We start from the raw sequence: 26,872 nt of genomic DNA, 5'->3' as shown, positions 1-26,872 counted from the left end.
TCCTAGTGATGCTTCACCTGGGCATTCCCTCCAGCACCACAGATGCTTTTGAACTCAATGCATTTATGTTTTGTAGTAGTTTTTAATGTAAAATTATAGTTAAAATAAAGAGGGAAGGGAGGGGATACCTAAGCCTTGTGGGAAGGGAGGGGATACCCAAAGCCTTGTGATAATACACATTCATCCTAATAACAGGAGCATTGATAAGGAAAATAGATATGAGAATTATTAAAAAAACACATGGAAAACTGATTAGGTATTTTGTAGTTTATTATTCCAATTTTGTAGATTAGACCACTGCAGTACGCTGATTAAGAGATTTGCTAATGTCAAACCACTTGAAGTTGTTTAGAACTTGAAAATGATCCAGAAGTTCTTGGCTAGCCAGTAAGTGTAGAGAAAAATTAGGAGCCAGTCCTTTGGAGTCCCATGTCAGGGTTGCTGCTATATCATGCCACAGCTTTGTTTGAGTGGTGAACATATCTGTAGGTTTCTAAAGGAAAGAGGGTCTCATGTTGCCCCAGGTCTTTCTACTATTGTTAAGTCTTATTGGCTTGACAATCAGAGATATTCCATAAATATATTACTTTTGTGTCCCTGCCTTTTACTTCTTCCTTTTTTTGGTTTTGTAACTAAATGGAGGAGCAACCAATCATCAATTCAAGTCCAACCACAAGGTCAGGAAGATAAAGCAGAAACACCATCCAATTACCTGCCCTGGGGGCAAGTGGACTAATATTGACTATTAAATTATGGATACGATTACACTGTTCTGGTTCAAGTTACAACACTTGTAAAGTCAACCCAAAAGAATAAACTTAGCTGAGGGTCACCCCTGGGGTCTAAGTGGTAAAATTGTGGCTGAAATCACAAAATAAAGGAGAAAATGTTTAATATGGCCCATTAGTCTTCCTTAACTAATCAAATAAGAGATTTTTATTTCTGTGAATTGTCACTCAAGTTGAGGGAACAGATTTCTATTCTTTTACCATGAGGCAAACATTATATTCATAGACTTGTTGGCACTTATGGGAAACAAGTTACCCCAGGCTGCCCTTCACCCCAAGGGACATGATGACATTTCAGAACTTTAGGGATAACTGTGTCAGGAATAAACATGCCTAAAGGAAGTAAGGATGACTGGCAGGAAGTAAGGATGTCTGGATCCCATGTTCTCTGTCTTAGTCCATTTTGGCTGCTATAACCAAATACCATAGACTGGGTGGCTCATAAACAGAATCTTTGTTTCTCATCGTTCTGTAGGCGGAATTCCCAGCTCAAGGTGATGGCAGATTGTCTCTCTGATGAGGGCCTGCTTTCTGCTTTATGATGGGTAAAGCAGCCCTCTGGAATCTCGTTCAGCAGAACACTAATCCCTTTCAAGAAGCCTCTGTCTCCTCACCTACCCACTGCTGCAATCTGTAAATTCCATCGCTTTAGGGGCTAGGATTTCCACATTCACAAACTTCAGACCATAACTTGACATACACCTCTCAATAGCAATGCGAATCAAACCAAGACAACGGAAGAACACATCCACTGTGTTAGGAAAAATGATTCCCAAAGTAGTATTCTATGGGCAGCTAAATTTTAAACAAGTGTCAGGACTTATTTCTAACTTTGAGATCTCAGATCATTTACCTCCTATGTAACCCTTCTCAGGAAGCTACTTGAGCATGTGCTTCTAGCAAAATGGGAGAGAACCAATAACAAGAATCTTCTGTAGAAAAGAAGCAAAGGGAATCCTCAAGATGGTGCTAGAAGGGAAGCTTCTAGATGACAGCCAAATGGCAGGTTGCTGAGACTGGAGTGAGATAGATGGTAGAGGTTCCAGGAGAAAAGGACCATTAAATGGTTCCTGCTGTATTCACCTTCACTGGGAAAAATATTGTCATTCTGTATGACCATTTGGGTCATTAATGACTGAAAAATATGTGGACAATTAGGGAATTAAAACGATTAGCCCTAGCTAAAATAAAAATTTGTGTAAGAAAATGTGTTTAATCGCATGCTATGTGTCTTTACGATGTACATAGTCATATTAATGAATATCATTTTAAAACTGCTACATCAGTATTGGGAGAAGAGGAAAGGGAAAGAATTTGGGATGAGTGAGATAGCTACATTCTCATTTTTTATAGTAGAAATGCACTTAACAATGTTTCAAATGAAAAAAAAATCAAGAAATAGGAATGTTATTTAGAAATAAGAGAAGAATTGATAAGAATTAAGAGTGGCCACTCCTAAAAAGAGTTGTTTTATGATTATAACCTGGAAGTTTAATGTGATACTTACTGTGGACGTATACTTTTCTGCTAATAAAAATTTTAGAGGAAAGAAATAAAGGGAACTTAGTCTGGATACAATCAGAGAAGATGGAATTATTTTGAGAGGAAACAATGGGTAGAAGAAAAATCTGGATTCCTGACAGACATGCAAAGGGACTTAGAAGACTAAATCTGGATGGCTGGTCCTGATAGCTTCTCTTCTGAGTGCTCCATATAAGAAGAGATGACTATTACCTACTGTTGTTTTTTTTTTTAAACTGAAGCAAATCTTGGGCAATGGTATGAAATTCATCTATTTGTTCTACAAATCAGTTCACTGATCTAAGTGTATTAAAGTGAAAATCCTGGTGACAGTATCTTCTCTGTGTTATGGCCATTCATTTAATTGAACTAGGGTCATGGAATAACTCCATAGAGGTATAGTGCCTGCAAGGGTGTTGTACTAATACCCTCCCTTCAATCTCTACATCCAAACCTAATCCCCAGAAATGGGGCAGGTCAGTAGATGGGTGTACTGGTCCTGTTTGGGATATGACTACAGAATGTTACATCATCCCTTTATGGGCCCCTTGGTCACTGGCTGTGTTTATAGCTATCAGAAAGCCTATCTCCTAGATCTGATCCTTTTCCCATTTCTAGAAGGCTATAGGCAAAGCCATGAACATCTAGATTGATGTGTGGTTTTTGGAACTCAACAGCCTCTTGTTTCTCACATAATCAAAAGCTGCGGGCTGATGGATTAAAATGTTTGGTTTTGCTCTACAATTTATTTACTTTAACAGGGACACGTCTGGGCATGGTTTGCTCCTATAAAAAGAACGGTGCTATGCTTTGAAAAAGCTATTTGTTGATGAAATACTAATTGTAAAATAGTTACCTCAGAGAACCCAAATGTAATTGCATTAAGTTTAATTACATATCATTAATTATGTGAAATATTTAAATTGTTATGTTGAATTGTGCTGCACTAGTTGCTGTACATTTTGCTGGTGTGTGGAGCAGATGTGCTTGAAGAGTTTGGATGTCATCCAGAAGTTAGTGAATTGTAACTGTTTAATGGGAGCCTGATTTATACCATCTATTGAAAAACAATAGTTACATATTTTCAGTGTTGCAGCAATATCGAGTGTAGGGATAAATTAGCTTATACCTCAGTGATATTTTGGTAATTATAGTTTACTACAAACTTCAAGTTTAGAAAGTCAAAGCACAATTTCTCATTTGAACCAAAAAGCAGTGGACAACGTTTCTCATTTGTTCTGAGGGTAGCAATTTCTCTTCTTGCCTATGAAGCCAACACTTTCTGTACCATGCCTGCATTTTCGAAAGGATCTAGAATTCAATCCAAGGTGCTGTTGCTTAGAAGTTCAAATACTCAAATTCATTCACTGTCAGTTTAAAAATGTTTATGTACTTCATTTGTATCAAATTCTCTGACATTTGAAAACATAATGAAGTTTCTACCTAAGGAGAATGAGAAACAGTTACAGAAACTAGCAGTGTAGATTTTGCTTTTCTGGCATGTAAGCAGGAAACCTAATATTTATAGGATCTGATGCTAAAAGAACACAATAATTGATCTTCAGTTTTGGTAAATAAACTGTAATTTCCTCTCTTAAAGAACATGCATTCATATTTACATCCATTTGAAATAGAGCAAAGCCGAGAATCATCATTTAAATAGAAATGCTACAGAAAGGAAAATATTTATGACTCATGTTTCTGTCAATCAAATACAATTTAAAATTTTATTTTATTTTTATCTCTTGTTAGCAGTACTTTTGCTCAATTCAAGTCGTTGTATTTTGACAAAATTTCATAAAAATTTGGAAAGCACAGAATTAATTTGTCTGTAGGAAATAACTTATTAGCACCACATCACCCATAGATGATAACATATCACTTCTGTTGCCTTTGAGGAGGATCTATTCCACAGAAGTTCATTCATAGAATGAGCTATGCTTATCATTTGAAGAGCCCACAGGTAAAATAGGACATTTTTTTTTCCTTCCAATAGAGGACAATTTTTTTTTTCTTCCAAAAAGATAACAATTTTGATAAAAAATCTTCAAAATTTTATCTCAGGAAATTGTGTAAATATATGTAAGTATATGGTTGTGTGGTGGGTCATCTAATTTAAAAAAACATTATTTGTAAATGATGTCACCTCCATCAGATGGTATGTATAATCTGAATGTCAAAATTTGTGGGGAGACAAAAGGATGACAATTCTGAGGTTCTGAGATAGAGTGTGGAAGAGAGCACATTTCTGATCAGGCTAAAGATGGAATCCAGTAAAGAGAGGAACTTTCAGAAGACTGGTGTTCAAGCAGGTTGGAAGAAGCTCAGGGTTCACTACTCTGGCCTAGCAGGCTTCCCAGAGCCATGGCAACTTGGATGGTCCCATCTTGCAGTGGAGGAGTTCCTCTGGCTACAGACAATGTCACCTAAGTGGCCTCAGCTTAAATAGTTGAGGTGATTCATGAGAGAGTTACTGTTATGGATAGATGCTGATTATCCACTTTGAACTGAAACTTGCCTTCTACACAGCACTAGTTCCATTCTGTTTCCTAACACTCTGTACTAAGTTTCGTCTGTCATAAGCCAATTCCTGGCTGAGGCCCTGGGAGGAGACTTTCCGGGCTCTTTGTCTTTCAGGAGCAACAGGGGTGTCAGAACTCATCTTTGAATCCCCCTTCTTCCCTATGACAGCTTCAGAAAACAAGAATAATTTATCCCTGACAGCTTTAGAAACACTATCTACTAATTTATGCACTGGTTTTCCTTAGATAATTGGGATCCGGTCACGCTTGGCACAACAGTCCCTGGCTTGGGGAGGGCCCCAGCCTACCAAATGCTGCCCCTGGAGAAAGAAGAGCCAGAGGGTGAGCAGATTGTGACTTTTCAAAACAAGAAGAAGAAGAAATGAGGGGTGGCAAGGAGGTGGGAAGACAAAGGAGGAAGCATTGATAGGTCATCTGTCAGTGGGCCTTGGTAGAGGCTGGTGGAACAATGGAAAACCACTTCAGAGTGAACAATGAAAGCCACAGTGCGTGTGCCACGGTAATCCAACAAAGGAGAAGGAGGATGTGTCAGCTATTGAACACATTCATTACGGGGTGTCTTTTTAACCCCTTACTTTTCCCCACTATTTTTCTTTTTGGAACATGTGGAGAAAAAAATGAATGAATCTACCAAGGCAGGAGGGGAACATAAGGTTGGCAACTTACTGGAAAGTCAAACAGGATATTTGCATTAAACACTTATTATTGGGATGGAGACTGTGTAGAGAATGGAAAAAGAAATAAAATTCTGCAGAGTTTTGGGGAATTTCACAGATCTGGAAATTCCAGAGAGGAAGGGCTCCTCCCTTGTTTTTATTTTCAATTATATCCAAAATAAAGCAGGATTAAATACTTAATTTGAAGTTTGGGAGAATAAGAAATTTCATTGATTTTAGATATTAAAGCTCTGATTCATAGACTGGAGGTTAAAAAAAACAGGTCATTTTCACATCTACTCGGGCTACATTTTTGTGATAACTGCAAAAGGAAAAGAGGCAAAAGAAAATTTTAATTAAGTGCTGTTAGTTCACAAAAAGATTTTTCATCTTGAAAGTGTCTGATGTGCTAGTCCATGCTATGAATTTTTAGATGAAAGTTTAAATAGAAAAATGTAATAAGAAGAGTCTAAGAAATTTCATGTGGTTTTAGAACAGTGTAATGCCCAGTCCCCAAATCTATCTTTGAGAATAAAGATAAATTTATTTTTTTCTTTTTGGGACTAGAGAAATTTATTTATTTTCTTTTTGGAATTAGGGTTCAATCCCTAATCCCAAAAAGAAAAAAAATAAATTTATCTTCAGGGGTGCTCAACCACTGAGCCACATATTCATTGTTCTGCCACCATTTAAAATTAAAAAATTTGGGGGACAGCGTCTTGCTATGTTGCTTGGGGCCTACTAAATTTCTGAGGTTGGCTTTGAACTTGCATCCTCCTGCCTCAGTCTCCCAAGCCACCGGAATTACAGGTGTGTGTCACTTTGCCTGGCAGAGTATAATTTATTTTCTTTGTGAACTTCTTAAATAATGGAAGGTGTAGTTAAAACTAATCTTCCCAATGTCTGATCAATTTGCCAGAGGTTCCTACAGAAGGTTTACATTTGTGTAAATGAAGAGTAGTTCATCTTTCTGCTATTGTTAGTTGGTTTGGTTTAAGTAAAGTGATAGAAGGACAATAAATTATTTTGTGTTCAACTCTTATCTCTTCATCTACATAGAAATGCCTGTGGTCACAATCAGTGTCTCATCTGTCTTCTGTTACCTTCCACATTGTGAATGCATATTACATAGATTGTTTGCTTGTTTATTTATTTGGAAATATTTCTTGAGCTACCACTGTACTAGGTTTTTAGCAGAAAAAAAAATCAAATAAATTGTCCACTTTCATGGGGCTTACTGTTATGGTAGAGGACCACAGATAGTAAACAGCAACTAAATCCAGAAGATGGTGTAACTAACAAGTAGTGCTTTGAAGAAATATGAGGTATTTTAAGGAAGTTGAGAACAGCAGGTGAGCTCTCTAAGTTCAGTGGTCAGAGAAGATCTCTGTCTCAAAATAACAATCAAGGAAGCAACTAAATGGGGGCAGAAACTACCTACTAGAATGTCTTAGGGAAGAATGTTTCCTGAGAGGGAAGAGCCCACCAAGGCTCTGAGGGAACAAGGATTGGTGTATTCTTCAAGCATCAAAGAACCAGTGTCCTGCAGCATGGTGAGCAAGCCAGGGGAGGTGGGAGGGGCTGGATCCTGTGTGTCCTTGCAGGCCCTGGTCAAGACCTTGAATTTGTTGGCCGACAAAATGTCACAACCTGTTTGATCCATCCTGTCTTTTTAATTTTAGAAACTGGTTTGGGGCTGACTCCCTGGAAGTGTATTTATATTTTCAACTGAAAGCTCTCAAATCTTCACTCTTACTAATACCAATGTTACCCATTCAAAGCCAAACTAGTCCCTAGTGGAGAAGACAGAAGATATGAGGAGCGAATACCAGAGCAAGGTGACCAACTCTACTGTTGGAAACCAAGGCTGACCAAGGATACAAAGTCCTAAATAACCCCAGGGGGTATCCAAAGGAAATCTCATTGCCTTTGGATAGTCAAATTATTTAAGTATAAAGTCAAGCAAAACCATGGTTGGAAAACATTAATAATCCATTTTAGTTCTCTTCCCTGTATGTAGTCATGATAGTCAAATTATCTATGTGGAACTCTAAAAGCTGCCAGCCTCTTACACTTTTGTGCTCCCAATAAATATTAGACTTGAGTGCAACTGTTCCATTCTGACTCTACTAAATCCTGTTGCTCTTACTGAGAAGAATTTTGTTTCCATCCAAAGCTTCCCCAGCAGGTCTTTGGCATCTTGCTTTCTTTCCCCTGTTGTCCTCAATGGAACAGTGATTACATATCATAACAGAGCTTATATTTACCATTAGCTTAGTGACCCCTGCTGGGGAGGCTTAAGATAATCATCCTTGGATTCAAAGTTGGAATTTCAGCAAAATAAATGCTCAGCTCTGAAACATGAGTTCTTCCTGATCTAGGGCAATGGATATTCCAAGTTGATCACCATTTGCACCACTAAAGGTTTCCAAAGAATCACCATCACTCCTGGGGAGGAACACATGAAGGAGTGTGTGACAATTCTGAAAGTGACATATTTGGAATGAGCACATCCCTCCCGGTTGTCTGCCTTTGCTCCCTCCCATTGTTAGCTTGTTCCTATGTTATTTGCTGAGGGGCACTTTCTGATCTCTTTCCAATGTACCCTTAAAAACACCAAAAGGCACAGATGATGTCATTTCCCATCAGAATGTCTTTCTCCTCATCCACAATAGCATTATTCAGCATCATATGCCAACCTTTTCCCCATCACATGTGCAGGACTAAACTGTTGAAAAGGGAGTAAATATCCCACAGAGCAGAGGCCTTATAGTATTATTTTCATGAATATTTAAAGAGCCAGATGCACTTTTGTCAAAGTGCAAGCTTCTATTCATGTAGACCTTTGCAAATTTTTTAATTCTCCCCATCTTCATCCCAGACCATTTTGCTAAAGTACTGTAGATAAATCAATATTATTAGTGAATATGGCCCAATATTAAACATTATGTGCAAAATAAGAAAATAGCAACACTTCACCTATTTTATTGCTCAGAATAACAAAGTATTAGTACAGAACATGGATATTAGAAGGTTAAAACTAACTTAATCATATTTAATAAAAACATTTCAGATGAAGATTCATTTTAAATGGTTTTATTAAAAGTTATATGGGTTTATATGTGTGTTTACACTTTAATTTACATTATAATCATCACAAGATGCCAATAGCTAGAAGGTAACCCTGAATTTTTTCACTAACTCCACAGTAAGTGGATTTTCTCTGTGTACTCTAATTTTTTATGGAAAAATTGGTGAAGGGGAATATATTTAAAAAGATAAAGAAGCCATAAAATCATTTGATTTTCTGTTCTTTCCTCCTTTCCTCCTTCCTTTCCTCTTTACCACCCCCACCACCCCCACTTTAAAGAAGACCTTAGATTCAACAAGAGTCCCACTTAATGCAGTTCATTCTGTGTCTAGATAAGTCATAAAATCTTGTTGCTTGAGGTGGTCCACATGCAGGGATGCTCCTGTAGCTCTAAGATAATGCATTTTAAGGAATTTATTTTGTATGGGTAGAAAGTGAGACCTTTTATATGGTAACAGCTCTTCCTATTTTAAACTCAACTCCAGACTTAATTTTATTTTGTCATTTTTCCATTAATGTCCTCTCTTTCAAATGGAATCTAGAATCTCCCATTTGTATTTATCTTCCATGCCACTGTAGCCTTCTCTGGTCACTGGTAATTTCTCAGTCTTTCCATGTTTTATGGCCTTGATGGTTTTGAGAGGTCCTGGTCAGAGATTTTGTAGAATGCCCTGAAATTTTGGATTGTTTGATGCTGGTCTCATGTTTAGCTAAATGTATAAGTTTTCTGAGGATGGATACAAGAGATATGAACTTGATGAAGATACCTGTGACCTTGCAGTTGGAGTAGTGGTATCTACAGGCCCTATCACGTGATGTTGATATTCCTTACTTGGCTGTGGTAGTGTTTGGCTAGTTTATCCACTGTAAACTAATAGTTTTCTCTTTCTGTGCTCTCTCCTTTGGAGGTGAATCACAAAGTGTCTCACCCTCAGAGGATGGAAGAGATTTGCCCATTTTGGTTGGTAGAACAGCGTGGATGGGTACAAGCTGTGGCCAGATTTGGATCACATTGCTAATCTTTTTTCACTGAATGCTCAAGACCTGTAGAAAGAAATATTGTCCTCTTGAAAGTGGATAGAATAAAACTGGGCAAACTTTTCTACCTTAAGTTTCTTAATCTGTAATATTCATAGTTGGTGGTGTCTCCACCAGGTGCTTGGAAGAAGTGGGTGGCATCTGGGCTGCACAACTGAGGACCAGCCGAGGATTGACCCAGCTACAGTGTCAATGACTAGGCAGAGGGGAATGTCACACCTGTGACTGTTTATATTCAAGGACATTCTGGGCTTTTCCCTGTGGCTACTGCAGTTTTCCCCAATGTGCCTCTGCCACACTTCCAGATTCACTGTTGATCAACACAAATCAAATGACCAAGTTCAAAGTCAGGGAAGTGGTTTTGTATTAATCAGGGTTCTCCAGTGGCACACCATCATATAATGAAGACTAATCATAACGTGTTGGCATCTGCAGTTGCAGAGGCTAAGAAGCTCCTTCAGCTGATATCTACAAGTTGGAGACCTAGGAGAGCTAGCAGTGTAGGTTGCAGTCCAAGTCTGAAGGCCTGAAAGCCAGGAGGGTAGAAATCATTCATGTTTCAACTCAGGCCATCAGACAGAAATAAAATTGCATCTGTGTCTGCATTTTTTTATCCTATTCGAGTGTTAACAGATTAGATGGTGCCCACCCATGTTGGGGAGGGTGATCTGCTTTATCAGCCCAATTTAAATGCTAACATTTGGCACCCTTAGATACACAACCAGAAATAGTGTTTCGCCAAATCTTTGGCACTACAAAGCCTGGTTAGGTTGATTCATAAAATCCTGTCATAGGAACCATACCAGGGAGTGCATAGTGGAACATATGATTCCCTAGGAAACCTTCTTGTAACACTCTACAGTTTGTAAAGAAAATGACCAAGTTGAGAGTAGAACCCCAATAAATCCTGCTTCAGTACCATCTCCAGTGTTGAAGCCAAGAGAGAGATTTTGTTCTTACTCTGTGTTTATTGAAGCAGGAGATCAAACTTAAACCTTAGAAAAGTTTTCAGCTATAGGAGTTAACATAGAAAGAGCTTATGTTTTACCTCTTAGGTAATTATCAAGTTTATTGAAGCCTATTGTTTCTTTAGCATTCTACAATTTTAATTGTATTGAAGAAATAAAAAGAGGCCTGGAATAGGACCAGTTTATCAGCTCGGGTACCATATTCAGATCTTCGTGCAGGTGGCTAAACTTCATCAAATGATGAATGGCCTTAGTTTAATTACCTATCAAATGAGGATGCTCTGTGGCCTTTAAATATTATTCAACCCCAAAATTCCTGTGTTGTATTTTGTTAGCATTAGTTTATACCTTACCTTTCAACTCTTATTATTTAGAAGAACTAGCTAGATGCTTAAGACTAGTTTGATACAACAATGGAAGAGTTAGCAAAAGCTGTGTTTAGTAGCAAAGAAATTACATAATCAGAGGCAGAAAAATGTTCACATCCCAGTTCTATTATTACAAACTTTGGGGTTTAGCGATCCCAAGCTTGTTTATTTATCTGTAAGTGGTAATAGTAATAGTTGGCACATGGGGCTTAGAGAGGATTAAATTGAGTTGGATGAAGTGCTCTGTAAGGCATGTGTCATATGGTAAATGCTTAATTAATGTTGTCTACTGCTATTTTAAGATAATTATTGATAGTAAAAGAAAATCAAATAAGTGCTTTATTCGATAATGCATTAATTGTATTCTCTAGTAATTACCACATGTCTGTAAATGACTTATATACACAGGGTCTGACTCATAGCTCAGAAATTTTTACAAACAAATCCTGGCTCCTAAGAGATGAGATGTTTTGTTTTTTGGTTTGGGGTTATTGTTTGTTGTTCGTTTGTTTTACAAATGAATCAACTGAGGATAACTCTTGCTCTGAGAAGTCATAGATCTCTGTGGAGCACAGGGGCAGAGGCAAGTGAGGCCCAGCCACTGCCAAGTACAAAGTTTTGTGTTTTTTACTTTCTCTTGGTTCTGCTTTCTTTTAGCAGCTGATGGACCTTAATATACCCAGCTCAGAAGATAGGAACAGACCTATTTTACTTACCCAACAATCTTTTCCTAGAGGTCTGTTTCCTTCTGTCTTAAATTTAAATCATCTGGGAGATATAAATTTTATTGTTTTAACTAGATTGCAAATGCCTTGAGGGTAGAGACAGCATTTTTGATATCTTCATTTTTTTAATGCTCTTATTATAGAAACGTGAGCATAGTACATCCTCTAATAGTTTTTAAATGTAGCACACAGAGCTCGAAGAAACAGAGAAGGGCAACAGCAAATGAATTCAGCCAACACTTTAAAATAGACATGACACAATGCATTTCGCTCATGAGGTGGTGTTTTAATTTTTATTTCTTGATGCAGAAGCCTTGAATTCTTTAAGTGAATTCTTCAGTCACAAACATTGCCCACCCTTTCATCGAGGTGGTGTCTCCAGAGCTCATTCACTGATGCTAAACCTAACTTTGCCCATAATCATGGGAAAGTAAGTGAGCACACATGAAAAATAAAAAAAGGAAGTAAAGTATTAGAAGGCCTGTTCTTGATTGTATTCAAAGGCTTAGCAGGCTTGGAAGAGTCTCCACGGCCAGGCAACCAAGAGCATGACTCTGGGCAGCTGCTATGCCATGTCTTGCCATCCTTGGCTTTGTGACTCTTCCATTTTGGTTGTTATTATTAATTTTCATTCCACTTATAAATGCACCCATCCTACCCTGTTTTCACAAACTAATATCATCTCTCACGGGTGAAGAAGGAAGAAAGGCTTTTCTTTGGAGATGAAACCATTGGCAACTTTCATAAGACTCGGGGACAGAATGAAATGTGAGTGACAGATTCCTCTCTCTCTCTCTCTCTCTCTCTCTCTCTCACACACACACACACACACACACACACACACACATTTACTCTCTGACAAAATGGAAGAGGAAAAAAAAAATGCCTTCCTGAGAAGCTGCCACACTCTGTTGTTTCTGATTTTCCACATGAAAGGATTCTATTTAAGCACAGGAGGGTCCAGATAGGTCGGCTTCTCCTTGAGCAAGTATATTAATACTTTTTCTCCTACAACTTGTAGCCTGATCAACGGCAATTATTTCAGTAGCCAGAATAGCTCAGGTTTCTGAAAACAAATAAATCAAATGCTTTTTAAAGTCTAGGCTAAGGCTAAATACATTACAAACAAACAAACAAAAAAAGATGGTATTTACTGCATGTGTCACCTTGCAATGGAAATGTGTATAAACCTCACAGATAGGCCCAGGAGGGCAACAGTGATGGAGACACCACTTCAAGCCTGAATGGATGGTGCTCTTGATTACACTGATCAGCATTTGCCCTTTCCACTGACATCAAAAACTCCACCCTCTCTCCCCAGGCCCCCCACCTGCCCTGGGCTGCTGGAATCCATGTGACAGCGTGGTGAGATTAACGTTAAGAAACACACAAAAGGCAGAAAACAAATAGCGCTGCTGCCATCTTATTGGTTGGCGTCCTCCTGGGATGATCTATAATCATTTCTTCAGCTTTGAAATCAGCCTCATGCTCTTTGGAGTAGTATTGAAGCTCCAGAGCCCCGGTGGGGTTTGTTTCTTCTATTGTTTGAAAGAGTTCATTCATTTTGCCATTAATTTTAATAGGGATAGGAGGTTGCTTTTTGTTGTTGATTTTAAATTTAGGAGAGAATAAAGCAGAACAATGGAAAAAAGAGAACAAACTCTGGCTTCTAAGATTTATTTGCAGGTCAGCAGGGTTAAAATTCTTTCTGTTCTACATGCAAGAAGCTAAAAGAAACGAAATTATTGTCCTCATTTAAAAATGCTCCAAAGCATCAGCGAAATCATTATCATCTCTGTGTGTTTACAAAGGACACACGAGTCTACGCACACACATAGGCAGAAGGGTAGTTCTTTACGAATCGCATGCCACGGAAGATTTAATTAACCTTTTCACCAGGAAGCCCATTCTGCCCACGGCCTCCATTACCCCCCTCTCTGTTTTTACCCTGTGGCTCCCACACTTTGTTCCGTCCCTCTCCTTTCATTCCCCCCTCTCCTTTTTGCCCATTCTTTCATCAATGATTCTATTGTTAAATTTGCCAGCTGACATCAGAGCTACTTGCTCTTCTCCATGTCCGACAGCAGGCACCTGACTTCCAGACTTCAGATTTTGCTGTTTCTTGCTTTATTGCACCCCCTATTCCTTCTAAATTTTTAATTGAAAAATCCATATTGAGCCTGGAGTCCAAGATCAACTGAAAAGTTTGGTAGGATACCAGGGATAAAGCTTTGGATCTTTTTTTTTTTTTTGCCCCAGGGCATAACAATTTCTGTTACATAAATATTATATGGAAATAAAAGCAAAGGCAATCCACTACAAAAAGTATCATTTGTTGAAATGGGACTAGGAAAGAATTGATTATCATAATTATCATTATAAGGTTACTATTATTATGATTGTGAGTTTCAGATATTACAAAAGACCTGGAAACACAGCAAGTGTGCTCTTCTGGAGGAGGGTGGTGAGATGATATGTAGATCAGCTTTACGTTTTTTTTTTTTTGTTTTGTTTTGTTTTGTTTTTTGATAATGTGCTCATTCCCAAGCAAACTTTCAGAAGTTATCATTTTTTTGTTGCTGATGACTTCTAGTTGTTTTTCCCACTGCATTTTCTCTAATCTTTTGTGAAAACAGAGGAAGGCTATATATTCACATAGCCCCCATCTTCTTAATGCCTGGACATGTTGGTTGCTAGGTTACAGAATGCTATGAGGGAAGTAGGGCCCATGGTGTGTATCTCTGATTAAGCAGAAATGCACAAACCTGGAAAGGAGAGTCGTCCTCTGAAATTCTATGCATTTTTGCTGAACCAAACAGAATTATTATTGCATGACAAAGTACCACTTAGCCTTATGGAACTTCCTGGCAGTTTCAGTTTAATCATTGCTGTAAAGAATCCATAAGTCTTGCTTAGTTATTACTACAAAATGGTGTAGTGGGTTTAGTTCCCTGAATCAAAACTTTGTTGTCAAGGATTTGGTCCCATTTGGATCTTTCTAGGTTATTAAAGTTCATCTTGCTAGCTACTTAAACTGAAGCGCTAATTTCAGATGCCTTGCATTCTAATAGCTTTAAAAAAAAACCTTTATATTTTGCATAAACAATACTGTGTCTACAATAGAAAATCAAGTGATCAGTATAAAAACAAAACAAAACACTACTCTTCAAATACCCTAACTTAATTAAAATAAATGGTTAGGCATTGTGGGAGGGTTAGGCAGGTATAGACTCATTCATGAAGCATTTCCTGGGTGCCAACTGGTCCTTAGGGGTCAGCAGTGATGTTACAGGAAAGCACACAGTCTCTTGGTCTCCACATGGGAGAGACAAATACTTCTCCTGTGGCAAATCTGAAGCAGAGCTTGATAGACAGTGTCTATGGGGCCCAGAGGAGGGAGCAGTGCAGCAGGCTCAGGGAACCAAGTGACTTCCAGGAACTCTGCTTTACAAGATGCAGGAGTTTCCTAGGAAAGAAGGCCAGTGATCTTTGCTGACTCTCCACGTGAATTCTCACTCCATTAACACAAAGCACTATTCTGGACAGAAGCTTTCCTGGACTTCTTTATCTAAATGGGTCCTATGTCCTGTATTCTCTCAGCTCTTTGTTCCCCTCCTTCAGGAGGCTGGTCTCAATTTGTAATTATATATTAAACAGTATCACTTAACACTTTAATCAAGATTAATACTTTCTCCATCATTATACTCTTAGCTCCATCATGGAAGGGACATAAGCTTGCTCTTACATTATTCCCATGGAACACACTGTGCCATGCCATTTAATAAATGGGTATATGGACTTGCAAATCCTGCCAGGTATGGAGGGAGCTGCCTCCCCTGCCTTCATGATGAGGGTGGTCTGGTTCATAGTTTTGTCTTTGACATTGCTAAATGAAATGAATCTTTTTGTGGTACACTGCCTTTCACAACCCTGTACCTACTATATATCTTCTATAGCTTTAGCCTTTTGTTTAACATATATAGTGTGAGGAAGAGCCCTTTTTAGATGAATTGTTACAGAAGAAAAATACCAGTTTGTTTTTTCATGACCCCAACTACAGTGCCTGAAGTCCCCTCAAAAAAAAAAAATCAGAAATCACTTATTATTGGTGGACGGAGGGGGTGAAATTTACCAAGAGCTTACCTCATATCAGTCTTTAGGCTCTCCCTTCAACTTACACCATCATGTATTTAATCTCTACTACAACAATATGATTTAGATACCCTGTTAGGCCCATTTTACAGAAAAGATGCCAAGTTCTAGACAGGTTCAATGATATTTTCTAAGCTCACAGTGAGTAAGTGGAAGAACTAAACATCAGTCTCAGGTTAGCTTGACCCCAAAGCCTGAGAAAACCCCAAAGTTTCTTCCCATAAACCCCATTTCTCTTTCTGTCATCATTTACCATCTGAATATTTAGAAGTGGTTTATCTATATCAACTATTTTCAGAGTTTGAACTTGCCAGTGTGTTTCCATGCATTATGCATCATGCATCACGGAAATGATGTGTCAGCAGCAAACACCAAAAGTTTTAACAATACTCATTTATTTGATTGATATTACTGAAATTCCTTATTCTCAATAGGGATAACACCAGACAAAATGTTTCAGAAGAAGTAGGAAAATTGTTTTGATGGATCAATTGTCTGGTTTGGGGCGAAATCAATGTTTTGTTGCTTCTTTGAAGCAAGGGGCCCTTCTGATTAGTTCCTTTTGTCAACATATATTATCAGCATATTGAGGAGTTGCTCCTGATTCTCAGTTTGGAGACTATCAGGTGCAGGGCTGCAGCAGTTGACTAGCAGTGAATGCACTTGAGTTGAATCCAGATCTAGTCTTGTCTTCAGTAATATGATTACAGAACTTGTGAGGCAACTCAGTTCTGACCTTCACAAGTAGGGATAAGTGACTGTTTTGTGCAGCTTCTAACATGAAAATTTGACTCTCCCAGTTTCTGATTGGGTTCTTCCCCTACTAAGAGCATGCTGCAATTGTTATAAAATATTTCAAGGTTAATTTTATCTTACTTAAATCTAGGCAGTTAATAATTTTTTTGACGTGATTTATTTTAGAACCTCTAAGAATGTGGTAACTTAATTTGCACTAAAAGCATTTAGCCTTGTGAAAGCCGCACCAAACTTGCCATTGCTAACTGTTGGAATATAGAGGGCAATTTACTAATGGGGTTCTGTGTGTAGCAGTTTATGGATTACCTAGCTTTACCCCGTTTGCTCATGCAGGTACTTTTAAATATGAACTGGTCAATGTGAAATGTTGAATGGATTTTCCTTCAATAGAATACATTACCTATATAGGTATAAATAAATAGGCACACCCCATCCAAGTGATGATTATTCTGTGGACCAGTCACTAGTGATACAAAAGTGAGCAGAGTAACAACAACAACAACAACAACAAAATCCTGTTGTGATGAAACATAATCTAGTGGGGAAAACAAAGCAATAAATGAAGAAGGATTTAGAGGCAAATAAATTCTAGGCTTAGAACCAAGGGGATGGGAGGAAGTTTGGTATATTCAAAGAAAGTGAAGAAGGGTAATGAGTCTAAAGAATCAAGAACAAAATGCTCTATGAGACTGGAAAGATGAAGCAGGAACTCGATTCTGCAGGGCAGGGTAGAGAATTCATGGTCCCCTCCCCCAACCCCCAGGAAACACCAAGAATCTGCTATGAGGTGTTATTCTGAGGATACAGAAATGAGCAAAGCTGATAAAGTCCTGGTATGACAGGTAATTAAAACTAAGCAGATAAGTATGGAAGATGTCATGTGGTGACCAAGTTATAGAGAAAACTGAATCAGATTAAGGGGAATCAGAGAGAGGGACTAGGCGGAAGAATCGCCAGTTTATAGAGAATACTTGGTAGGGTAAGGTGGCATTTGAACAGAAATGTAAACCAAATGGATAGTATTAAGGGTATCAGCCTTTCTGACTCAGAGCATGTGCTAAATCATTGAAGAATCTCAGGCAGAGAAGAGACATGATCAGAATATCAGGCTGAAAAAGACCATCCTGGCAATCAGGTGCAAAGGAGATGAGACTAGGCAAGAGTAGGGGTGAAGGACCAGGAAGGGAGTGATCCCACTTGCCTGGGCAGAGATGAGGTGGTTCAGACCACAGAGGGAATGAGGCAGAATCTGAATAAATCTCATCATTAGACCCGGTCTTTATTTCCATGTGATTCTGAGCGGCAGTGAGTGCTGTTTTTGAAAATAATCTGAACTAGAAAATGATTTTTAGGTATTTGTTTCCCCCTTAAGCCACTTTTCTGTTTTAGGCCTTATGTTTAAATCAAGTAATGATTTCAGGGTTTTCTAACACTTAAGGTCTTTGTAAAGAATAGATATATAAAAGAGACTTTAAATATATATATAAAGTGCTACATCATAGGTAAGCTGTCGTTACTCCAGAGTGTGTGGATTGAACACTGTAATTTTTTTCAGACTACAAGATAGGCAGCTGCTTATTCTTCTAAGTGAATAGAAAGTTAACATAAGGCAATGCAAAGAAACTCACAATAAAGGTTATTTATCTTGTAATTTAGCTGTTAAATGTGATTGAATATTAATTGACTTATTAGTTGAACTCACTGAGAAAACTCCAAATTTTAGCAGTATCTAAACCCTATGACTGAATTCTGTTTAGATATGGAGCTAAGTGTTCAATTCCATTCCCAGATCATAGGATGCTAAGTCTCTCCGCAGCCCCCCAAGAGCTCCATGTTGAGCGTCTTTATAATCTTCAGTGGCAGGGAGGGGAGGAAAGTACATCTCCAGGTGCACTATTCTGAAAAGTACAAGGAAAGCTCATCCCCTTCAGCTTCTTTCTGCCCAGGATGTGAATCATTCCTTTGTCCAGTGTATCCTAGTTGTATATGCTACCTGCTCATTAGTTACACGGAAGCCATATTGGCTATCAGATCTGCTTACAGTATTGCCATGTTTGTGTTAAGTGGCCCTTATGAAGTAACTTAATGATAAGTCCCTGTGTCTACTTCATTTACCTCATTTTGTGTCATCACATAGGTATTGTGTCATCTTGCATCACAGGAAGAAGGGTGGGCAGAATACTGTAAGATATTTTGAGAGAAGGAGAGAGAAGAAACCGCATTCACATAACTTTGATTAGAATATGGTGTTACAATTGGTCTATTATTGTTTATTAGTGTTAATCTGTTACTGTACCTAATTTATAAATTATGGCATATCATATGTATTTATGAATAGGAAAAAAGTAGTATAAACAGGGTTTTCTACTAGCCATATTTCCATGCATCGACTAAGGGAGTTGGAACTCACCCTTCACTGTTAAGGGAGCAAGGATACTATATTTCCTGTTGTAAAAGCTGCTCAGACTCACTTAAAACAAAGAACAACAAATAAACAAACACATAGTGGGATTCTACATAGATCACATGGATGCATTTGAATTAAATATTTCCAATTTGATATGAAAAAATGTATAGTTCTCATCTGCAGTATATTAGTTTGCTTCTAACCGGGGTTGTATCTTTGATGTGTGGATTTTAATGGTGTTTAAAAAACAAACAAGAAACATTTCATTCCTTGGCTTTGTCTATGAATGTTCTTCTGACTCTTTCTGCCCATTTATTAAAATAAACATTTTGGACAGATTTGGTTTATTAGCTTTGTGGCAAGATTATATTCCATGGATATCTGACCTTTGTTAATCATTGTGTGGCCCAAATGAAATAAAGCACACACATTGAAACAGTGAATAAGATTTGGGGTTAGCAAGTTTGATGGAATCACAACCAGTAATTTTAAAATGTGACTGAATTCTTCCCACAATTAAAATCTTTCATTATGCTACTTCAAAGCTAATTTCTTTCTTGTTTTTCTGAATAGTTGCTTCCATTAATCTCACTCTAGGTAATGATGGTAATGATACAATTATATGTAATCATTGCCTGACTTCAATATGCAACACATCAGTCCCTTTGTGTCGTGATTGTACAGCTCTCTGCAATCCTTGGATTTGGAAAATTTCCATCATATTATGCCAAGATCAGATTCAGAAGTCTCTGACATTTTGCATAACATCAGTCAATCGGGTGTTCCAACTGTCCCTTGTAGTGGTTGGGCAAACTCATCCATCTGGTTGGTGCCAGCTGAAGCTAGGGATGAAAGCAAGAAGCAGCTAAGCAGGGATTGTGCTTTACTGAGTTTCCAAAGCATCTGAAATATTCAGAAAAAAAATTACAAACAAAATCTTTTTAAAAGGCCTTCACGTGTACAGGTGGCTAATCTGCTTATACCACTAATGACACAAATTATAATCTAAGAGAATTTATTAAGTTTTTATGCCAAGTGAATATTTCTGAAATTCAAATCCATTTTCCTAACATTTATCACTAATTTTACTAGTGATTATCATTCAGTATTCATCTGTTCCTCAAAGTAAGGACAGGTAGATGTATGCCTCTAATTCTTTTTTTCCCCACTATTTAGATATGATTTTATTTCTTATGTTTATAAGACAGATTTTGTGCCAAACATATGCCCATTCCACTTAATTCAGTCAATATATAGGGTACTGTGTTTATGTTCTGATACAATAGAATGAGACACATCCATGCCTTCTGACAATGCACTAATAAACTAAATGTGTAGATTTAAGTTGTTAGCTCATCTATTATCCTATGATTAAGTTTTTCTTTTCTTTTGTTACCCTCTCAGAATATATATGAGGGATTTCTTGCCCTCTAGTAAATATTCATAATTTATAAGTTGACACTTGCCTATAAATTTGTTTTTTTGATCATTTTTTAAAAGGATATATTAAGACAAGAATATGATATGGATTTCTGTGGGTGGGATGATAGTCACATTGACCTCCAAATCCAAAATGAGTTTTTTAAAAAATCTCTATCACTCTATCTTCCCTCCATATAATTCTAAAACAAACCTTTTAATCTGTTCATATTACCTACCTAATTAACATCTAATAGCTTTTAAAGTACGTCAAATTTAAGTTGGTCTTCCCTCTCACATCTATCTGAGTCTTATTTAAATCTCTAAATAAATGCTAGCATTTATCAATGGCTCCAATTAAAACACGGGACCAGACAATGAGAGCTCTTGTGCTTCCTCTTGTGATTTCCTTTCCACCATGGCCATCAGTGACCAAGAATCGGGACATCTAAAACACACCGCAGCCCTCTTCCCACCCCTAACCTCTTTTGAAAACATAATTTATATTGTGCCTTTTGCTGCTGAAAATCTAGGGTAATATCTAAACGCCTTCAGTTGTGTTCAGAGCTCAATGTGGTATGTGGTATGCCCTGTCTTCCTCCCCAGATCATCATTCCCTGCCTCACTCCTAACTACTCTTTTTCCTTTTCCTTACTATTCTTGCCATATCTTTTTTGGGGGTGTCTTTCTTTGAACACCCCAAGGTGGTTCTTGCCTTAACTGTCTTTGCACTCATGTTCCTTCCAAATGAAATGCCCATCTCCTAATCCTCAGAGAGAGGCCTGTTCTGACCCTTTGTCACCTTCTATCATGCCACCTTGTTTTAGTTCATTCAGGCTGATCTAACGAAACTCCTGAATGGCAAGTCACTCCTTTCCACAGATCTAGAAGAAATGCGATTTCAGTTCTAGGGGAAGTATGTTAGAGATAAACATGGAGAGAGACAGGGAGTGAGAGGAAAGAGAGCACTAATGCACACATGGACATACTTACTCTCTCAATCCATTCTGTCTTCTCTAACCAAGTACCTTAAACTTATGTTTGACAGAAATAGATTTCTCATAGTCCTGGGAAGTCCAAGACCAAATTTCAACCTCTGGTGAAGATATACATTCTTGTTCATAAAATGCATCTTCTTGCTGTGTTCTCCAATGGTTGAAGGGACAAGTCAGCAATTTGGGGGTTCCACCTCCATAAACTAACTACTTCCCCAAACCTCACCTCATAAAACCAACTTATTGGTGATTAGGTTTCCACCTATGAATTTGGGAAGGGCGGAGTGAACATTCAGATCATTGCACATTTTATGTTCATTTTTGGGGAGAGTTTCAATATTTTTCTGCTTCATTGATTTACTTACGTGCTCTCTAAACTTATACTAAAATGTAAGTTGCATGAGACCAAGGGTGGTCTCTCATGTTTATTACTTATAACTGGTTCTTAGACATGTGGCATATAGTATGAATATGGTATGTGTTTGGTGAATCAATGAGCACATGAAGTACAAGACCCTGAAGACATAGTTAATAGCTGCATATAATGAATGTTATAAGTTGGAAAAGCAACTGATCAAAATAAAACTTCCCTTCCAACAGATCCATTAGCTTCGTGATAAAGGAAGTCCTAGAACTACTAGAATAATAGTGTTTGATTTCTCCACCCTCCTACCTCTCTTTCTTCCTTTCTCTGACCCTTATTTCTTCATTCCTTTCATTCCTTAAGTATTTGCTGTTTTTGCACTATTTTCACATCGTGATCTGGCAAGGAGGAAAGGTGAGGCGTTTTCAAAGGCCGCACTCACACTCACAGAGCTCCCACTTCAGAGATGAAATATGATATGTACATGAATAGCTATTAAAAAGTGGAAAATAATTCATTCTATCAGGAAGCTCTGATATGGAGTAGACACAGTCCAAGCCTTCTCCATGTGGGATGATAAATAGTTCTTGTATCAGCATTCACCCTGGAGGAAATTTTGCCTTCATCCAAAGGAATATAGGCCCACTCTATCCCACCCCAAGTGTCTCATGTCAGCACTGCCAATGTAATATAATTCAGCTATTCCTCAAAAGTTAGGAATCTTACTCTTGTTGCCACCTCTGGAATTTTTCATATCTTTAAGAATATGATGGTGTTGGATGCTTCATGTCCTTCTTTTCTAATGGTCAGGCTGTCCTCACTCCTCTGAGGTTGTCAGGTCCGCTGGCTACATCTCACCTTGGCGACATCTCCTCATGGGTGGGAGTATCAGAGAATTTTCCTGCAGTTCAGCACAGTGTTTTACACTGCCGACCTCTGTTCTAGCTGGACTCTACACCACTGCCTACAGCACATCACATCTCAGTTTTAAAAGAATTTTCCTACTTGGAGGCCCTGCTCACTTCCCTTTCATTTTCAAAGAAGCTTAATAGTAGCTGGTCGTGTTGAGTTAGTCCAAATGGGGTTTTCAAGATGAGGTGATGTTCTTGGGTATTCGCACTTCCAAAAACAGTATCCAAAACCCACACAGAGATAATTTAAGACCCCAGAGGAAAATCTTATTGCAGTCCATTAGGTCAGCTAATTATCACCACAGGTCAACTTTCACTATTTCCTGCGAGCTGTGCAGAAGTTTCAAATCAATTGAGCATGATCTGTGAGCTCCTTGGCACATCACTCTAAGAATATGAGTCCATGTGAGGTGGATTTAAGAAGGATGGAGATGAATCAACTTCTGTCCCAGGCAGAGGATGAAGCACTAACCCTCATGGGGAACTTCCCTTGATTATATTTTTTGCCAGTCTTTCTGCTCAGTTTTTCTCTTGAGAGAATGAGAGTTTGAGCTAGTAGGTGGCATCTGATGCAGTGTCATTCTTGTCACACTCACAACATGGATCACCTTGCCCCTCTGTGCCAAGTTCATATGAGATTCTTTCCTGGATGGTTGCTTTTCCTCCAGGGTGACCACTGTCTTCTTTCACTCTCCTTGACTATTGAATGCAATTAATTTAGCCAAGGTTTGGGACACACATCTCGAGACCCCAGCCCAACAAATTTTCTTTTTCAAATGAATGTGCTGTAGTTCAAATCTATCCTTACAAAGTGATTATAATGAAGACTTCCATTTAATCTAATTTGCTCAAACAATATATAGGCAGCTTCAATTTCTCTCTTGAAAAATGAACTAAATATTTTTTTAAAGTATATGGATGCTTTTGCAATTTAATTTAGGCATCAATATACATAAAACTTTGAAATGTATCCTGAGACTTTTTCCTTAATACCATGGACTTTTAGCAAGCAGTCTAAAAATATTAACAACAAAATAATTTTTGAAAACTCAAAAGTCAAATATTGCTACTAAAATGTTTTCTGGAATTGGCAATGGCACCTAGAATTTTAAATAACTTTAGAATTCAAGAGTGTACAGGAACAGTGGATGCACCCAGAGGCCCAGTGTTGACACATATGAACACTCAAGAGAAGCCAGATAAATCAGAACAAAAAAAAGGATATTGCACTCAAGGAAAGATGAGAAATAACAACAACAACAAAATCCAGAGAATGCTTGTTTTATTTTCATGACTTTTTACTTGTCTTTGTTCTTTCTCTAGCTTTTCTGATTCATGTCTGATTCAGGGCTGTTTAAGGATCCATTGAAATCTGAGGAAACCATGGGTCTAAATTGCCTACCATTTCCTTTAGAGCACTGTTAGAGGTGGCCAACCCTGGAGGCTTTGTTTGATAAGAGGTTTCTAAAAATATTTAGTGTTTTTTTTGTTTTTGTTTTTTGCATAGTGGATGATTTATAATGAATTTTTGCCCTGAGATGAACATAGTTTTAATGTTTCCTAGAGAAATATTTAGTGAAGAGAGAAATATTATAGGCACATCTAGTGTGAGACTCATGACGGAAGCACTTCATTGTTATTTTCCCACAACACGGAAAAGCAAATAGCAATATCTTCATTTTATGGATGTGAAAATGGAAGCCCAGAGTGATTACAGTTTGACTTCCTCAGGTATGTCAGCCTCTAAAGCCCAATTTTTTCTAAGACAAGAGACTGTTTAAAGTGTTCTATCTAAAGTACATTGCAGAAGTAATAGTAGCTCCTTTTGTGTATTTATGAAAAGATATGGCATATTTAACATTCCCATTGCTAAGCTTCTCCACTAAGCAACAGTAACTTATTAATCTTCCTCAATAAATCCTAAGTACAGAAAAGATTACGGCACTGTGCATTTATTTTGATTAAAATAATTTATGTAAATTTTAATTCACATTAGGCTCAGCTTTAAGCACCTAGAATATTAATTCAGAAACTAGTCTTATTATTCCAGATTCAAATGCAGAGTTTTGGCCAAGGACATTCAAGTAAACATTTTATCTTTATTAGCCATCAATTGGGAAGCATTTATGGAGTGCCTTCCAAACATTTGGAAGGAGCTTGTACCTGAAGGAAATTGCCATCTGTTGGGGCAATATGACTAAATCACATGAAGTAATGTGAGGGAAAAAAGGCAATTATTATAGAAATTCAAGGAAGCCAAAGGTGATGGGGAACACCAGCATTTAAGGAAAAGTTCAAGGAAGACATTCGTTTTGGGTCATCTTCAAAAAAATAGGGAAGTTTTGGGGCTGTGGCTCAGTGGTAGCACAGTTGCCTGGCATGTGTGAGGCACTGGGTTTGATTCTCAGCACCACATATAAATAAATAAATAAAATAGAGATGTATCAACGATTAAAAAATTTAAAAAAATAGGGAAGTTTGGGGGTATATGGAGAAGAATAGGGGATCATAGTACAAAGGTTTATATTAAGAAATTGTAAGTGAGGTTGAGTAAACTGATAAAATCCCAGAGAAAGCTTGTGTGTTATTAGTCTCTCTTCCTTCACAGACTGAAATCTAAATAAAGCTAGGGACCTTGTGTCCTTTCCTCACTTCATATCCTTAGGAATGCTGTAAGGACTTATTAAATACGGTGCGGCTCTTCACTAGGAGATGATCACTGATGAGTCCAGATTTGATGTGATAGGGAATGGAAAATATAAGTTAGAATATACAAAAGTAGATATCTACCTGATTTCAGTTAGTAAATACCTGTTGACATTATTGGTAACAATTTGCTGAAAAGATTCTGTTAATTTGGTTAAAAGTTAATTCTATAACTTAAGTATAAGTAATCATGGAAATGTGGGTAGAAGGGGTAGCGATGGGATAATGCCAAAGTATCCTTCTCCTTTGGCTTCTGATTTCTCCATTGTAGATTATCCTTTTAGAATCAGATAAATGTTAATGACTGGTTTGCATTTGCACTCCTCAGCTTGCTTCAATAAGAATGAAGTCAAGTCTATGTCATCTAGAAGCAAAAAGTCCTGAGTGGAAAGTATGCTAAAGATAAATGTGATATATTGATTCACTCTGTCAGTTAGTCATTGTGGTAACTGGCCTCCAAGATGATGCACAGTGACCTCTACCTCCTGGTATTTACACCTTTGTATAAGTCCCTCCTGCTGTGTGCCAGCTGGACTTTATATCTCAATTCTAATGAATAGAATAAGGCAGAAAGTTGTGGTGCAGGGCTTGGGGACTAGGTCATGAAAATCAATGTAGCAGTGCTTGCTCTCATGTGAATACCCCAGGGAAAGGCCCATGTGGCAAGAAACTGAGGCTTCCAAAGAGGTGAGGGAGCTGAGATGCAGATCTGGAAGCCTAGTCAAGACTTCCAAAGACCATAGCCTAAACAGAGCTTGACTGTAGTCCCATGAGGGACCATGAGTCTGGAGCACTGAGTCAAGCTGGGCACAGATTCCTGACCCTCAAGCACCATGTGAGATAACAGCAGTTTCTTGTTTAAAGTCAGTCAACATACCTGAGAACACCATGGGAAAGGCACTGAGGGCTGAGCACTGTGAGATCAGATTTAATTCCTGTCCTAAAAGAACTAAAAGGGGATTGCATAAAATAAGTGATGGACAAATACCTACCATAAAAGGCTGTAGGAATGGGGCTGCAGAAGCAGGAAGCTTTATGGCATAAGAGACTCTCAAGGTGGTTATTGAAGGATGAACATGCTTTGCATGCATAAAATGGTTGAGGATACCTCATATAAACTTTTTTACTTTATGGCAAAATTGAAAAAAAAAATCAAGAAATGGAACAGTTGAAAATCAAGGTACTAATTATATGACAAAAAGTGCATTTGCTTTATGGCTTTAGCAGTATTTTCACATATGGTAATTAATTTGATCCATACATGTGATGTGGGCAAAGAGGTCAGTGTGAGCCCCATTTTATTGGTAGGAAAGCTGAGGCTCTGTGGGACTCAGTGATATGCCTCATCACTCAGTGTTAAGTGGACAACCAGCTTCTGCTCTGTGACAACAAGGACACTGTATAAATCAATGCATGCAACGAAAGGACTTCAATTAATAAAACAAAAGTGCTAGAAGGGGTTGG

General features: G+C 38.0%; 1 protein-coding gene across 1 annotated transcript in view; it reads left to right on the top strand.

The window, feature by feature from the left end:
- Positions 1-26,872, top strand: part of Dcc (DCC netrin 1 receptor) — a 1,056,042-nt gene that overhangs the window by 292,108 nt on the left and 737,062 nt on the right. The window lies entirely within an intron of this gene.

The sequence above is a fragment of the Urocitellus parryii genome, chromosome 13 (assembly GCF_045843805.1).
Source record: "Urocitellus parryii isolate mUroPar1 chromosome 13, mUroPar1.hap1, whole genome shotgun sequence".
NCBI classification, from domain to species: Eukaryota; Metazoa; Chordata; class Mammalia; order Rodentia; family Sciuridae; genus Urocitellus; species Urocitellus parryii.
The sequence above is the reverse complement of the archived record's forward strand: the minus strand, read 5'-3'. Positions and strand labels throughout refer to the sequence as shown.